A 17,115-nucleotide genomic window follows, 5' to 3' on the forward strand; every position below is an offset into this window, starting at 1 on the left:
GTGATGAAGTGTCCATCCTCTCTCGAGGAGTGTGGTTCCAGAGCCCAAGCCATGCGTCTATCTCTAGTCGGAACCTCTCAACTTCACGCACCATCTCAGGCTCCTTCCCCGCCAGCGAGGTGACGTTCCACGTCCCTAGAGCTAGCTTCCGTATCCAGGGATCGGGCTGTCGAGGCACTCTCCTTTGACTGCCGCCCGATCCACTATGCACCGACCCCCTATGGTCCCTCCCGCACGTGGTGAGCCCACGGGAAAAATCCCAAATTCAGTAAATTTTAGAAAATTTTAATATTACTAAAATCTTTCTCTTCACAATACCCCATAGATATTCTATGGGTTTAAGGTCAGGCGAGTTTGCTGGCCAATTAAGAACAGGGATACCTTGGCCTTAAACCAGGTACTGGTTGCTTTGGCACTGTGTGCACTTGCCGAATCCTGCTGGAAAATGAAATCTGCTTCGCCATAAAGTTGGTCAGCAGCAGGAAGCAGGAAGTGCTCTTAAACTTCCTGGTATATGGCTGTGTTGACCTTGGACCTCAGAAAACACAGTGGACCAACACCAGCAGATGACATGGCACCCCAAACCATCACTGACTGTGGAAACTTTACACTGAACCTCAAGCAACGTGGGTTGCGTGCCTCTCCTCTCTTCCTCCAGTCTCTGGGACCCTGATTTCCAAAGGAAATGCTAAATTTACTTTCATCAGAAAAAAATACTTTGGACCAATCAACAGCAGTCCAGTCCTTGTTGTCTTTAGCCCAGGAGAGAGAGCTTCTGACGCTGTCTGTTGTCCAAGAGTGGCTTGACACAAGGAATGCGACAGCTGAAACCCCTGTCTTGCATACGTCTGTGTGTAGTGGTTCTTGAAAGCACTGACTCCAGCTGCAGTCCACTCTCTGTGAATCTCCCCCACATTTTTGAATGGGTTTTGTTTCACAATCCTCTCCAGGGTGCGGTAATCCCTATTGCTTGTACACTTTTTTCTAACACATCTTTTCCTTCCCTTCGCCTCTCTATTGATGTGCCTGGACACAGAGCTCCGTGAACAGCCAGTATCTTTTGCAATGACCTTTTGTGTCTTGCCCTCCTTGTGCAAGGTGTCAATGGTCGTCTTTTGGACAACTGTCAAGTCAGTCAGTCTTCCCCTTGATTGTGTAGCCTACAGAACTAGACTGAGAGACCATTTAAAGGCTTTGCAGATGTTTTTAGTTCATTAGCTGATTAGAGTGTGGCACCAGGTGTCTTCAATATTTAACCTTTTCACAATATTCAAATTTTCTGAGACACTGACTTTGGGATTTTCCTTAGTTGTCAGTTATAATCATCAAAATTAAAAGAAATAAACATTTGAAATATATCAGTCTGTGTGTAATGAATGAATATGATATACAAGTTTCACTTTTGGAATGGAATTAGTGAAATAAACAACTTTTGGATGATATTCTAATTATATGACCAGCACCTTTATACACAAACTAAAGAGGGCTAAAAAGTCACACATTGGAGGCAATCAGCAGGGAAACAATGAACAACAGAACTACAAATTACAAAAAAAACAGGAAAGGAAACGGGAACTGGAAAGAAAAAAAAATAACGGGGAAAACACAGACAGAATAGTGACAGACGCTCCTAAGAGACATGTTCCGGTGGGTGGTGGAGCAGAGGCGGAACAGGGGGCGGGATGGATGGCCATCGCCTGGTTGCATAGAGCACCGTAAGTTAAATTTTCCATTCAGTGTGCCCTTAAATATACCTTAAGTTTTACTTAAGTTATTCTCCTTTTGTCTTTTGACAAGGAAAATCACCCCTTAAGTGTCATACTTAGGGAAAAAACTTAAGATGCTTTATGCAACCAGGCCCATGCCTGTGGAAGGGAACAGGGCTATGACGGTGGAGCAGAAGTGGACCTGGTCTGTGGATGCAGAGCCGGCAGAGCAGGAAGCGTAATCCAGGGCGGAGCTGGCAGAACAGGAGATGGAACCGGCAGGGTAAGCACAACAGATCTACAAACTGACTACAAAACAGGAAACAGGAATTCAAAAGAAACAAATAAAAAAAGTCCAAAGTAACATTTTTTGTTTTATTTAGCATAATTCAAATGTCTTCTAAAGACGAGCATGAGCTGTATAAAGTACCTTTGTACTACTTTTATATTGTTTCCTGTTTTGTTCCACCTTAACTGCTTAAAAGTGTTTATTCATCCTCATTACAGTATTGGGAAATATTGGCCAGGAATTGTTATATCCTGTATATATTTTTAAAATTCATTAAAACATCACAAGGGTTTTGAAATGTTAATTCAATTAAATTATATTTATAATTTGGACAAACTATTTTTTATTAATTTATTGGGAATTTCTTTCAATCGGGGTCATTTTTTGCAGTGTACAACCCTTGCAATGCACTATGATCACTTCAGAGCTCTTAAAAATCTTTAAGTATTATTATTTTGATTAAAACTAAATAATTGTGCTTTTGTCAAACATACTATTTTAAAATGATTCGCATAGCTGTTTCTACAATCTAGGCTTGAAGTTATGTTGGGAAATACGGAGCAGGTAATAATTGGTTGTTGGTCAATTGATAAGGCGGGCATTTGATGTTGTGGTCTTCAGCCCTATTCAGAGTTCCTAAAAGTGGAGTAATCAGACACACTGTTGACAGGCCATGGCACCATTTGGAAAACAATTTTACTCCAATCACTTAATTTTTCTCTCCAGACACCCAGACACAAATAAATGCCCTGGAAAGGGCTTTCCATCTCAGCTCTGAAAGGCAGATTGAACAACATTCTGTTGGAAGCTCTTTAACTCCATGTGGTTATGGAGTTGAAATGAAAGAGTGAAAAAGACAGACACAGATACAACAGGGAGGAAGAAGAGACTCCCTGTCAGGTAGGAAAGGGGGCATGAGGAGACAGAAGGAAAGAGGCAAACGAAAGGGAAGGACACAACGCAATCTCTCCCACTAAATTACCTTGGCAGATATCAAACAGGGTGCTTCACTTGTGCTGAATGATAATTGTAGTGAGCTGCCAGGTCCAATACTCTGGGGGTCATTTGCTAGAGAGGAATTTCTCACTCGCACACACTCTTTTTGTCTCTTTCCCAATCTCTCAATCTTTTTTTCACAGATCTGCTCTGAAAAGTAAACTGCAGTCATTGGTTTGTGATCAGATCGGCCGCTTTTAAGATTGAGCATTAAAAAATCCATCAAAATGGGTGCAATTGGAAAACTTGAATGTTTAAATCTTACATGAAATTGCTGTTTCATTCCCAGCTATACACAGAGATGGCAAAAGTACACACATCCCTTACTTAAGTAGAAGTACAGATACTCATGTTTAGAAATACTCTGGTAAAAGTTGAAGTACTGACTAAATTTGTTACTCAAGTAAAGTAAAAAAGTATGTACTTAAGTAAAAAGTAGCCATTACTACTACCTGCTTTAGTGTTACGCTGGTAATTGGACCTCACATCCTATAATACATTAATACAAATTAACTTACATTTCAAATCTTGTTAGCATGTATCCATGAACAACTGCCATAGAGAACACAGGCAGACAAAAGTGAGTTACATTGTTAATTTTATTGAAATGCAAACAAGAGTGAAAGTAATACTCTAACACAGGGGTGGCCAACTAGTCAGAGACTAAGAGCCACTTTTTTTTCTGTGTTACTGCAAAGAGCCACATCATACACATGGGTAAACATTAACATCATCTTTTAATCATGTATGCACGCATTCACAGACCTCTGCTCAGCCAGATCTAATGAAAATAACCACACCAACATGATAATATCAGTAATTTTCAACAGTTAACATTGTTTGCTAACTTGTTCTTGCGAAGTTCAGTCCCTTTTGGAAATTCCTGTTCGATGTTACTGTGTGTTCACATGAGGCGTCAAAAACGCGCTATTCGCGAGTAGTTGGACGCTTGAACATTTTGTGTCATTCGTGCTATTCGCGCGTGAAATTCGCTTCATAGGAGGGGCTACGTCGTCTACGTCACTACTAGAGCAGGCTCCTGATTGGTTAACGCGGCGCAAATTTACGCCAAAGTTCAGATTTTTCAACTAACGCAATTCGCGTCTTTCGCGCTGCCTCATTCGCGCCGCAAGCGCGTCTTTACATTGACTTAACATGTAAATCACTAGCGTTTGACGCCTCATTCGCGCCCGGTGTGAACACACAGTTAGGGTGGAGTGAGCGGAAGGGACGCTGAAGATTTGAAGCTTTGAAGAGCCGCATGAAACTAGTTAAAGAGCCGCATGAGGCTCGCGAGCCGCGGGTTGGCCACCCCTGCTCTAACAGCACGAACAGCACTAGCAACATTCCTTTTACAAAACTGAACAAATTGGAGGGAAAAACTTAACAACGGACAAGCTACACTTAAGTTATTATGCATGTTTGCCCGTGAGTGTATGTGTGTGCTCTGTGTAAACTGCTTCAAAAACCATGCATTAACTTTTTCACAACCTTAACAGAAGTCTTTGTTTAGCCTGAGAAGAAGCTGGTTTTCAAAGTTCTTGGAATCCACACGTGCCCTTTTTGGCGTAAAAATTAGTCCTGCAGTGCTGAACAGTCGCTCACAGGCAGCTCAGGCTGGGAGCAGAGTGTTAAGCCTTAATGACAAGTTGCATATTGCAGAGAAGGACTTTAGTACCTCCATTGTGTCACCAGAGCAGGTGAGGTAGGCCTCCAGCTGATGGTTGTCATCTTGAGAATGGGACTTTTTGATTGCTGAAAAAAAGTCTTCATCTTCGGAGGAATGTAAAGCCTCACATCTCATTTCTTGCACTTCTTGTTTAAAGTGGATTTTGATGTGGTCAAGACCTATAGAACAAAAAACAAAATAAGGATACAATTGTTTATACTACAAAGATGGTAATGTAAAATCATTTTCTGGTTAAAATTTACCAAGTTTTAGGACACAGTCATCACTTGTCCAGCAGGTCTTGAATTTGGGTAGTAGAATAGCAGCAGCTATTAGCTCTGGATCAACAAGCATCTGTCCAAAACGTTTTTCAATTCCTGCTACAAGGGCATCCACCAAAGGACCACAGAACCTGGAGGAAATGTGAATGTCCTGAAGCTTCCTCTTTAGAACTGTTACTGTGGGTACCAACCACCCCATGTGCACATTGTTCTCACCCTGAAGAACATTGAGTGCTTGAGCAAATGGACTCATTGTCTTTGAATATTCTTTCAGAAATGCAAGCTCAGCAGGAGTGAAACTGTAAAAAAACACACAAAGATTGTCAATATGACAGCTTTTGTTTTGTATTGTTAATGAGTAGTACTAGATTATTTTAGCTGTGCATACATGAGAAAGATAATTTAAATATTATTAATGCTTCAGTAAATGTCTGAAGTCTTAAGTCGTTTGAATCCATCTATAACTGTCAAAGATGTACCAATAAATAATTTTGTATCATACTGTAATCAGTAGGTTATGTCCTGAAAATTAAGTGGTACTTACATTGGAATTTATAATCCACTGCAGACAGCTGCAATGGCTCTTTCTCCTTGTTCCTTCACAATTCTCACAATCCTCTTCACAGCTAGGAAAAGAGAATTCCACCTAGTGTCATTTGGCCTCAAGAGCTGGAGTTTGCAGTTTTCTTCAATTATCTCAGCAGCTGTGGTGGATCTTGCACTTTTGTTCCATAGACTTGAGCACTTTGAAAATGCTGAGCGGGACAGTCGCTTGTAAGATGAATTGGAATTGGCTTCCTACATCAACTGTAGACACCAGGTTAAGGAGGTGACAGGCACAGTGATGGTGTTTAGGCAGTTGATATTCCAGGCCATCATCTTGGTCCAACATGGTTCCAGTTTCAACAAACTCAACACCCTCTTCTTCACTATCATCATCACTCTCTCTTTCTGCCATCTGACCTGGCCCAGCCTCTTCCCCTGTTTTAGGATTATTGTTTTCATCAAGCTCACCATAGATTCTAAATGCCTTTAGAAAGTTGGAGCCGTTATCTGTCGTTGTGCGAACAATCTTCTCACAAATACTGAACTCTGTGTGAATCTCATTTAAGGCACATGCGAGTGCAGAAAAAGAATGTGTGCCTTTAAGTTGTTTACATGCCAGGGCAGCATGACATCTCTGTAAAGTTTCAGGATGTATCCAGTGTGCTGTGACACCTATGAAGCTCCGTCTGTGTGCTGTCCAGCAGTCAGTGGTGGTCGCAATGAACTCAATTGCACTCAAGACAGCTTTTAGGTTGTTCTTCATTTTCTCTGTTGCCTTTTTAACTTTGTTTTTAACAGTGCCACGAGACATGACCACAACACCTGGTTGAAGGAGATGCACAAGGTTTTTAAAACCCTCCTGTTCAACAACACTTAGTGGGAGTAAACCCTGAATGACAAAATTAACAATAGCTTCATCCACACTGTGCTGTGAGACCCTCTTGGTTTCCCACAATTTAATTTGCTTTGATGAGGGGCCTTCATCTGAAGACCTTCTTTTCAGAGCAGTCGAAGTGAGCTGGGTATATCGCTCCAAGTGAGTGGCATGCATTCTCTAGAAGTGACAAGATGTACAAGCATGAAACAGACATATAAGACACCCAAAAAAATATTTAACTAACAGAATAAAAATCCCTTAAAAATAAACATTATGCGCCTAGGGATTATGGTCTACTGATGGTGAGTTAAGTTAATTTATTTTTCAAATTAAAACGAAAGCTTACAAAAAACAATAGTTAATTTCCATGAGCACCAGTAGCGGTTTTAGGCACGGGCGAACCGGGCAGTTGCCTGGGGCGGCATCTTTTCATGTCACATGGGGGGCGTCACCGGCACGAGCAGTAAAAAAAAAAGTCGGGGAAGTCTATTATCTATCATTCATTCATTCATTGTCCGGGGAATCGGCATATTGGCGCCCCTGCATGCAGAGAAGGTGCCGTGTGTGTGAAGGGGAGGGGCGCATGCAGGGGATAGTTCACCTCTAGGTGTTCAAACTGAACGCGAATGAAGCGTTAAGCGCGAGTGATTTACACGTTAAGTCAATGCAAAAACGCGATGACCTACTTGCGGTGCGATTCGGCGAATGAGGCGATTGAGAGTTTGCGTGATTCGCGCGAGTTGAAAAATCTGAACTTTGGAGAAAATTCGCGCTGCCAATCAGGAGCTTTCTCTAGTAGTGCCGTGATTATTTACATTTACATTTAGTCATTTTGCAGACGCGCTTTAATCCAAAGCGATTTACAAAGAGTTTGAGGAGCAATAAGCGATATGTCATACAAAGAGCAATAGTAGGCTACAATAGGTGCTAACAAAGTTAGTTTCAACAAAAGCGACCACTTCCTGTTCGCAAGTGCACGTTTTTTTTGTCAGGTATTCGTCGGGTATGATTTGCGTTATTTGGAAGAAACTATTATAATTTAGCGAGCTGCAGAAGCCCCTCCCATGACGCAAATTCAATAAGTGGGCTAAAGCCAGCACCACCACGACTTTCTTGCAAATAACGCACATTTTATCCATAATGCAATGAATACAGGTGCTCAAAGGTGGTCTCGCCCGGGGTGCAATTCAATGTAGCCACTGATGAGCACTAAAGTTGGCTATGATCACAATTAACTTCTTAATTGAAGCTGCCAGCGTCTGTTGTACATTATAATCCTATGGAGTTCACAGCTGACCAAGCAATGACAAACGAATAGAGAGTCGTTTCCATAACAACATGTGAGGAAGGTGATTGGTCAAGCTTGAAAAAAATGTAATGCGTTTCGCCGGTTGGAGCATAGTTTGGTGTAAATTAAAGTTTATTTTTCACTTAAAATAACTTAGTATTGTAGTTTTAAATATGTGATGGGTATTGCACGCTGGCAGCTTTTTTTTTGTCAAAAAAGACAATGAACAACATCTAACTATCACGCTAGCAAAATATGAATTTATGCTAACATTACAGACTTAGCAAGCATAGAAAATAGAATATAATTACGAATAACATTGAATTCGCTTATGACAAGAATTAGATAACAGTAAAACTTGTAATCTACCTGTATGTGCTTTTTCAAATTCGATGGTGAATTCTTGAAAGCCAGCACTTCGTGGTTTTTAGGTTGGCACAATTCACACCGCATTCGCCATGAATCCTTTTTGACGCCGACAATTTCAAACATCTCCCGAATATATGGCCATGGGTGATTATGAATGCCTCTAACCTCGACCACGTCGACACTGCTAACTCCATCTGTCTCATCCATTGCTTTCGGTTGACTTGCTCCGTGCGTGTTAGCTTAAGTACTGACTAGCGTATGACTGTGGCGCGTTATAAGCAGGGAAACGATAAACCAATGGGCTTCTTGTTGAAAAACGGCGCGCATGACAAAAATTATACAGATTAAAGTAATGAGTCTGGTTTGAAAATGTAAGAAGTAGAAAGTACAGATATTTGGTTAAAAATGTAAGAAATGAAAGTAAAAAGTTGTCAGAAAAACAAACAGTGAAGTAAAGTACGGATACCAGAAAAATCTACTTAAGTACAGTAACGAAGTATTTGCACTACGTTACTTACCATCTCTGGCTATACAGTATATAACGTGTCACATTTCTGCTTGTCTTTATCTCTGGAATCTCATTTAGTAGATTTGTCTTTGGCTTCATGTTCATGATGCTCTGTTGTTCTCACCTGTGTCTTGTTATTTTGACCAGGTTAGTGCCTCATGTCTACTTGCATCAAGTCTTGTTTGTGCTCATGGATAGTTGCATCATTTAATTTGTGGTTTCCTTGGCCCTTTCTTGTTTCATGTGGTTTTGTTTGGTTTGTATTGATAAATATCTTCTGCACCTTTGCATTGCAAAAGACATGCAACTCTGCATGCAACATTACCCAATGTTTCATAAAGTAACCTTTTTATGAAACAGAAGGCCTAAAATAATCGCAAGACCTTTGAGGAACCCACAACACTTTGAATCAAGAATAAAAAGGTCTTCCTGGTTTGCAAAACGTTCATTTTTATATTATTAAGCCATCATATTTTGGTTTCATAAGTCATTCTTCCATCGGAGGGGTTTGTTCTAAGGAGCATTCACTTTAATGACTGACTTAACTGAGTGTGAGTGTATAATTTTTCTCCTTAGTGATGTTTTTTTGTTTTGTTTAATGGAGTATGGATCCACTCTGTCTATTCTGCCATTTAACCAAGAAAACCATCAGCAGGACTTTCAGAAAGAGGAAATTACTACGTTGTACGCCGTAAAATACAAGACTGTTGTATTTTGGACACTTTGTTGGACACTTTGTTTTCTTTGTGTCACAACTGCATTAAATGTGTTTGACAGATGTGTTGAGACAGTCTGCAATTCTATGCAGATGAGTTACAGTGTAATTATGTTATGCAATCAACCATTTCATAACAAAACCAACACTTCACAAAACGGGTGGTGTACGGCCCAGTGATTAAAAACCTGTGGGCTTACTGCAAGTGGAGAACCAATTTGCTGTGCGTTTAAGTCTAGTAACTACCCCCACATTGCTCCAGTGACCAGTTATACTTTATAAAAATGAAAATTGCTGTTGTGAATTGTGATGATAGAGCAGTAAATTTTGCAATAATACAAAATCTTATATAGATATTTGATACAATGTACAGGCAATGTACATTGAGATGTGAGAAAAACCCCATAATTATATACTCAAGGTAAGTGGAGGGGTTTTCACCCTGAAGTATTTTGTGATATCACCAGGGAAGTCTACACTTTTTTCACTTACTGCAGATACTGATACTGCCACGTGGTAATAACTAAACACAAAGTATTGATTCAAGATAAGATATGTTATTGGTTATTGAGTAAAATAAAGTAAAGTCTGTTGGAACATTGAGCCTTTTGGTTGTGAAAAGGATTATTTTATTATTGGTAGTCGAACAACAATATTCCACCTCGAAAGAAACTGTATGGATACAAAACTACTGATATATTACCCAAAATATATTTTCTTGTGTGTTCCACAAGAAAGAGCCATGGAGATTTTGAATGAGGGCGAAAAAACGATAACAGAATTGTTATATTTATCCCTTAAACTATCCCTTAAAGCTTGTTCACTAAAAAGAGCTACCTTGAAGAAAAAACAACCTGATTTCACAAGAATTCATAACTATTTCATGAGTTGGCTTATTCGTATGAATTTGTACGTTGTGAAACATACAAAAATGTATGGTTATTAGAAACAAGCTGAATTTCTGAAACCTCACCCCTAACATCACTGGCGTAAATGAGATCGTATGAATGCACACGAATCAGACAAAGTTAGCCACATTGTAGAATAGTTACGTTTTTGCCATGAGATTGTGTTGAAGAAAACCTTTTGTGTTCCACACACAAAAATGTAAAACAGGTTATGAATAACATACGTCAGAGGAATTGGTTTCAGATTTTTCATTTCTTCTGTGTATACTATTCCTTTATACTGGAAAAGCATACACTGCAAGTTAAAATACGTCTGAATCATTCTAGTTCCACACAACCTTGCATTCAGCCTCAAGTTTCTCCACAGAGACGTGGCATTCGCATTTCCACCTGCAATCTGTCTTCATTTGTATTCTTCTTTTAAGCAGTCATTTTTTTTATTTCACCTTTTGCCCATATTTAGAGCTCTTTAAACCAAGCTGACAGAATGAAAAGGCACTCTCATTTCAATGATATAATAGGAAGAGACCCGGGCTAAACTGCAAAATGAATCCGCCATCGACCAGCACCACATTAGCGCACACTCGTAACCAGGTCTGAAACTAAACGTCCATAGTTGTTACAGATCCAATTTATACACATCAGTTGTTTGCCTGTGTAGGTCAATAGAATGGTCTGGATGACATGCAGAAGAGGCCAATGACAAGGCTGCATGTAATGAATTATCACTCCTCATTTGCTAAGGCATCCTGACCCCAAGCCACCTCATACATGATGAGAAATAATCATCTCATTTCGCACTGCCCCTGGCGCACGTTTGTCTGCACTTGTGTGTACGTAGGTAGAGGATGTGAGCATGGAGTGTGTACAAGGAGGGACATGTATGAATTATTAGTAGAAGCATCACTGGTCTAGTTTCTTTAGTCTTAGTAGGCTTTGATAAAGCTATATATAAAGCATTGTAAATATGTTCAAATAAGCATCTTCCAGTAGGCAGTACTATAGACTCAACAAAACAGTGTAAACAATATAAAACAAAAATGCTTTGTTCGGAAGCAGCTTTAACAAGAATGCATGCATCAGACTATGCCAGGCATGCATTTTGCATTCAAACTGAGCCAAGTTGTTTGTGTATTGTTTCTTTCTACAGTGATTGGTTTATCTGGATACTCTACTTATGCAAATTTTGGAATGTGTTGAAAGTCTGCTGCATTTTTCGGAGGTGATGTATTGAAGAGTCAAATCTGCGCCAGAGAATAAGGTACGTGAAGAACTATTCCTATTAGTTGGGAAATGTAATTAAAATTGCAGCATTATTGAAGAAACTAAATAGTCTCTCTCAGTGTGTATCTGTCATACACAAACAATTATGGTGTGTAAAACATGTACAGGCTGGGTCACATTAGTGCCACTTGGACAGTGCATTAATTTCCAAACTTTCCGTTCCACTTTCCCAGTGTACCGTGCCACGCAGAAAACAGGTGCAGCCGAATAGCCCGAGTTATCACTGAGCAACAGGGGTGCCACAGTTATTCTGATGTTTCTGGCAGACATGCATCTCATGCAAACACACACACATATCTCAAACAAAAGTCCTATACACATTTCATTTCTAAGAAGCAGTTAGGAATGAAAGATTGAATCTATGGGGGTGGCCAGCAGGATATTTAAGCACATGGTAAATGAGTACCGAAGAAGTCATAAGGGACACAACCTTGCTGAGCTTGCTAACCAAGGAAGCTCAGCAGACGGTTATGTTTACTCTAAACTCAGTCGCCTGGCAAACGTCCAGAATTGTTTAAAAGCTAATAAAGTGCTATTTTAAAGCTTGTGACACATCATTTAGCACTTGGAAACCTTACTAAAGTGCTAAAATATGCTAAAATTGATCATGTTGTCCAGGAGCTCTTCATTTGTCAATCAAACTGACAGCACTACAAGATTAGAACAGACAAACCAGCTGCCTTAATAATGAGCCACTGGGAATGAAAACACAGGATCTAGAACATTTGACAAAAAATTATGTTATTATATAAAACTCTTCCAAACTTGAGAATTCAGATTTCGACTCACCTACAAATTAAAGTTTTGTCATTATGTACTGACATTGACTTTACTTTGAGCCACAGAATTCAAAAGGAGAAGTTGTAATGGCTGAATAAGGCACTGTCACTTCACAACAAGAAGAGATTGCACATTGTTTCCCTTTTTTCGTTGAATTTATGAATAAACATGAAATTCTAAAATAGCTTTTTAGTAGGTGCATGTGCAGGTTTAACCCTCTTATCCAGCTTGTGTCTCTATCAGCAGCTGATGACGTCAACACTGGTTCTCAAATCACAAATATGTGATTGCACGCTGTGGGAGGCTGACAGTAAAGCTAAGTGGTTAATTCAATATATATAAATATATGGCCCAGCAATTGATAAGGAAATAAATCAAAATCTCAGTGAAATGTCTTTTCTTCTCTCATTTTAGTGGAACATGAGCAAAAACCAGATATGGCGTCTAAACATTCCCTCTTACTTTGGATGGAATGTGATCAAACAGAATAGAAAAATAATTAAAGAATAATGAATGTCATTTTAACGACTAGAAAATATTGTCCGTAACATTTCATCCACATATCAAAGCCTGCAGATTTGATACCCTACAGCTTATCATCCCCCAGCGTGCACCCATGAGGCAACAATCCAACCCACTCATCTCATCTATCCTTTTGAAACAAAGAGGTTGTTTTGTGTCTCAATAAGTGGAGCATATTACACTACACAGTCATGTGATCTGAGCAAATTATTTTACTTGACATTTAACTATATCAATGCTCACTCAATGCTTTGTACTGAAAGATTTGGCTTAGTCATCCCGCAGCCTTTTTTTAAGTATGAACATAATAGACCATGTTGAGAGGTTAAATCCTCATCTTGGATTTGCTTGTGCTCCATCCTCCTCCCCTGCCGAGCGCCCATGGTGCAGAAGAAAGGAGAAATGGAATGCCCACTCATTCAAAACCACTGATTTCCCAACGTTTTCTGGCATCTCACAAGGAATCCCTGCTGGAGAAATGGTTTGCAATGGTACAGCAATTCACTGCTATTGAGCTAACACCATTCTGTCTCTTTCTTCATACATCTCCACATCCACAGCGACCACTTTCTCTCCCAGAACACAAGGTATTGATCTTTAAATATTTACCTTGAAAACGTATGTAGGGTCAAGCCATGACTCTCCCCAAGTGTAAAATATTCACCGTTTCTCAATAATTAATGACCCTGTCCTTGTGTTGGCCTAGCATGAATGGAGTGTTGTGCATGTTTTATTGGGTGGTGTAGCCTGGCTATTGTCTTCGCTGTGACAAAATGCTGGCTCAGGTTAATTGGGCCCTAGCCATTGGCAGCAGAGGGATTGAGAAAGGGAGGAAGAAAGATTTTGTGTCAAAGACTCTTTGCATCCTTGAGGGCCGGAATCTGAGTTTCTTCAGTCCAAGGAACAGTGTGCTAAAGTAGCTTGGTGGTCGTGACTTTGGGAAAGTCAGTGTTCTCAGGTGGAGATAGTATTGATCTGCTCCTCCACCGAAGCATCTGCAATGTCACACCCGCCAACCCTTAATTGGGCACGGAAATGAATAAGACTTGTGAGACAAATCCCCCGTAAACCCTTTTACACTCTGTCAGTTGCACATCAGTGGCTCTGCGATGGGAATCATTTGCTTATAAGCCAAATTGTGCTTGAATATCTGTCCTGCTGTTGTGCCAATCTGCTCCAGGCTTAGGTTGAGAACATTGTGACACAAATACTGGCATTGCTCGACTGACAAGGCTGCATGTCTGGATGTGTGTACCGTACGTGTGTTTATGGAGATAAGTTGGCAGCATGCAAGAACTGAAATGTCACTTATTTCTATGTTTCTAAGAATGACTTCATATATATTCAAAGGTTCCTTGATGTTCCTCCCCGGTCATCCTTAGTCATATGTCTAGCTTATTTATAGTAACTTTTTGAAATCTCTATTCCTTTTTCTGGCCTGCACGTTTGTTGTGACGGTCATTTCATGCCACTGCGTGATCCATCCACAAATCTGAGGCGGCTTGCGTAGAGCTCATGAATGTATTCACAGTCAGAGTTGGGTTGATCCACACATCATACAGTAATGCCGGCGGAGCCCTGCGCCTGGCCTTTAGAACATCAGTGGTACCGAAGGCAGAGGCGAAACCTTTGTGGATGAGACAGAGGCTCATAACACAACAAAAGAGAGCTCTGTCACGTAGAATAAACATGGGCAACCACAATTCAGTCGTGGCTCTTATCTGGGCCAATAAAATGGATGAATGCTCTCCAGCTGATTCCGCTGTCCAGCTCAATAAACTAGTTCTGGCTCTCTCGAATAAAGACATTTTCTTAGAGCAACTGCCTGCTTCTTAATCACAAACCAACTGAAAGTGTGTGCTAAATGAACTAAAATAGCACTGTGCCAAGCATCGTAGTTCTCTTTTTAATACATTCAGACCAAATTAGTTCCATATTTGCAAACCTCAGTGCTATTTGGCTTGTGCAATTAATACAGGAAATACACTTTTATTGGACTTTGATTGAAAAGAGATGTTTGTGTTTGGTAATGGAAGGTGATTTTAATCCAATGGTGATCTAATAATGGGGAAGAACATTGTAAATGGGTATATACCCAGACGAGTATGCCTGTTGTATTCAAGTGCTCTTTGAACATTGTAAATAGGTAATTCTGTAATCATTTACTTAGCCTCTTGTCATTTCCAATCTTTATAACTTTTTTTCTTCTGAAAAACACATAAGATATTTTGAAGAAAGTTGGTACTGAACAGTGCCAGCACCCATTCACTCCTACAGTATTTTATGGACACAATACCAATGCAGGTCAATGGGTGTCAGAATATCACAATATCTTTAAACTATCTTCTTCCGTTATCTGTGGAAATCACAAGAGGGTGTGTAAATGAGGACAACATTTTCTTTTTTGGGTGATGGTAATGTGCATAAAGAGGTATCTGTTCTGATTGTCATTCAGACTCTTTGGTAATCTGGATGTGGTTATTTATTTTAAATAACACAGTTTTGTAATAAAAAAAGAAGATTCTGTTTAATTCACCAGACATCTCCCAAATTTCCTTTGCCTGTAATTAGGCTCCTTAGAAAATCATGCGTTTATGTTGTAAAGCAACTGAAGCAGTTTCAGTTATTTTATTCAGTCATTTTTCATTGACAATGTAATGAATCATGTAGTTCAGCTGTGGCAACATTGAGCTGCAATATTCAGACTGCACATATCCTTGGTCTGAAAGGAATAATACACTTTCAGTCATGTCTTTTGTCAGGCTGAACAGACAGATTGGAAAAAATATGAATTAAAATGTTGTCCCTCTACAGTATATGGATTATCTCCTTTATATACAGATTATCCCCACGAGCACAGACTGCTGAATAAAAAGTACAACTTTAAAAGATTCAATGTGACTGTGGTTAGCAGGGCAGGACGAGAGCCGTGAGGGAAATACAAACATAATATAAAGGTCAGGCCTGGTCCTCTCTCACAGAGGAGCTTCGGGAGCATAAAAGGACGAGCGACAGGAGTGTGTAATGAGAGAGGACCAGGCCTGACCTTTATATTATGTTTGTATTTTAAGTTCGTTTTATTGTTTGTTTATTTAATTAAATGTTGTTTTTAATGTTTGCCGGTTCCAGTCTCCTTCCTTCCTTTTATTAAACCGTGTTACAGTGACTAGCACCAGATTCATTTAAAATTTTAATTGCAGCTACTTAAAACGACATGAACACAGAAATAAATTGTGATTGTTTATAGTGGCTGTTGTTGAGTCCCCACAAGAACAACACACTATGCCCGTCAGAAAAACATGTGCTCATCTTTACATTTCTTAACAGACTCTACATTGGTTTTCAGCCCCAGGATGACAAACCAGTTCAGTCTGCTTGGAGCAAGAATGTCTCCTTTTTATGTTAAACATATTTTATTTACCTGGCAGTCAAATGCTTTGAAATATGTTTGATTCGGTGTAATATATACATACTCTATCCCCTCAAACCCTTGACAATACAATAAATGAAACTCGATATGTAATATTCAAAGCTTATTTTTGCCAATGAGGGGCTTATTTAAGCCTGTTGGTAGGTGAAGATATGACTCATGAGAAAGCTAGAGGCTGAGTGTGAGCTGTTTGTGTGGGATGGATTGATTGTTTGTGTGTGTATATGTGCGTGTTGCGCAAACAGTGGATTTCACTTACTCATGTGACTTATTTTAAAGATAGTGTTCTTGGTCACCATGCAAAGTCCTGAGAGTTAATGAAAATTAAACAACTCAGTCCAACTTTGATGCCCTGTGTAAGGGTTCAACCCTAGATGATAAATATCTTTGTGAATCCAAGAGCAGAGTCAGCAAACGAGTCAAGAGTCTTTTAGACTAAATAGAATTTACTAGAGAAACAAAGGTTCCAAAAACAATATTCCAACACAAAAGACCACTTCAATATAGTTAGGTATAAGCAATGGGTAACGTAAGCTCAAGATTGAACAAAGGGTAGAAAACATGAGTCACTTTAAATAGGGTTAAGTTCAGGTGTAGCGCATCAGGCTTGATTAGGGCGGTGTTGATGTTGGATCCAGAGTAGATCGCCCCCTGCTGGTCCGGAGGTAAGGAGAGATCTCGTGGTAGATCCTTACAGGAGCCCCTCCTCTAAGAACGGCTCCCGACGTTCTCTTGATGGAGTCTCTGAGCGTGACGGAACTCAGAGATGAGAGTTGGGTCCAGAATGTCTCGAGCCGGTACCCAAGAGCGTTCTTCTGGGCCATATCCCTCCCAGTCAACCAGATACTGAGTTTTACCCCGGGACTGACGTGAATCCAACAGTCTGCGTACAGTGTATGCGGGTTGCCCATCGATGATGCGTGCAGCGGGTTGCCCATCGATGATGC

This window comes from Barbatula barbatula (assembly GCF_947034865.1).
Source record: "Barbatula barbatula genome assembly, chromosome: 8".
Taxonomy (NCBI): Eukaryota; Metazoa; Chordata; class Actinopteri; order Cypriniformes; family Nemacheilidae; genus Barbatula; species Barbatula barbatula.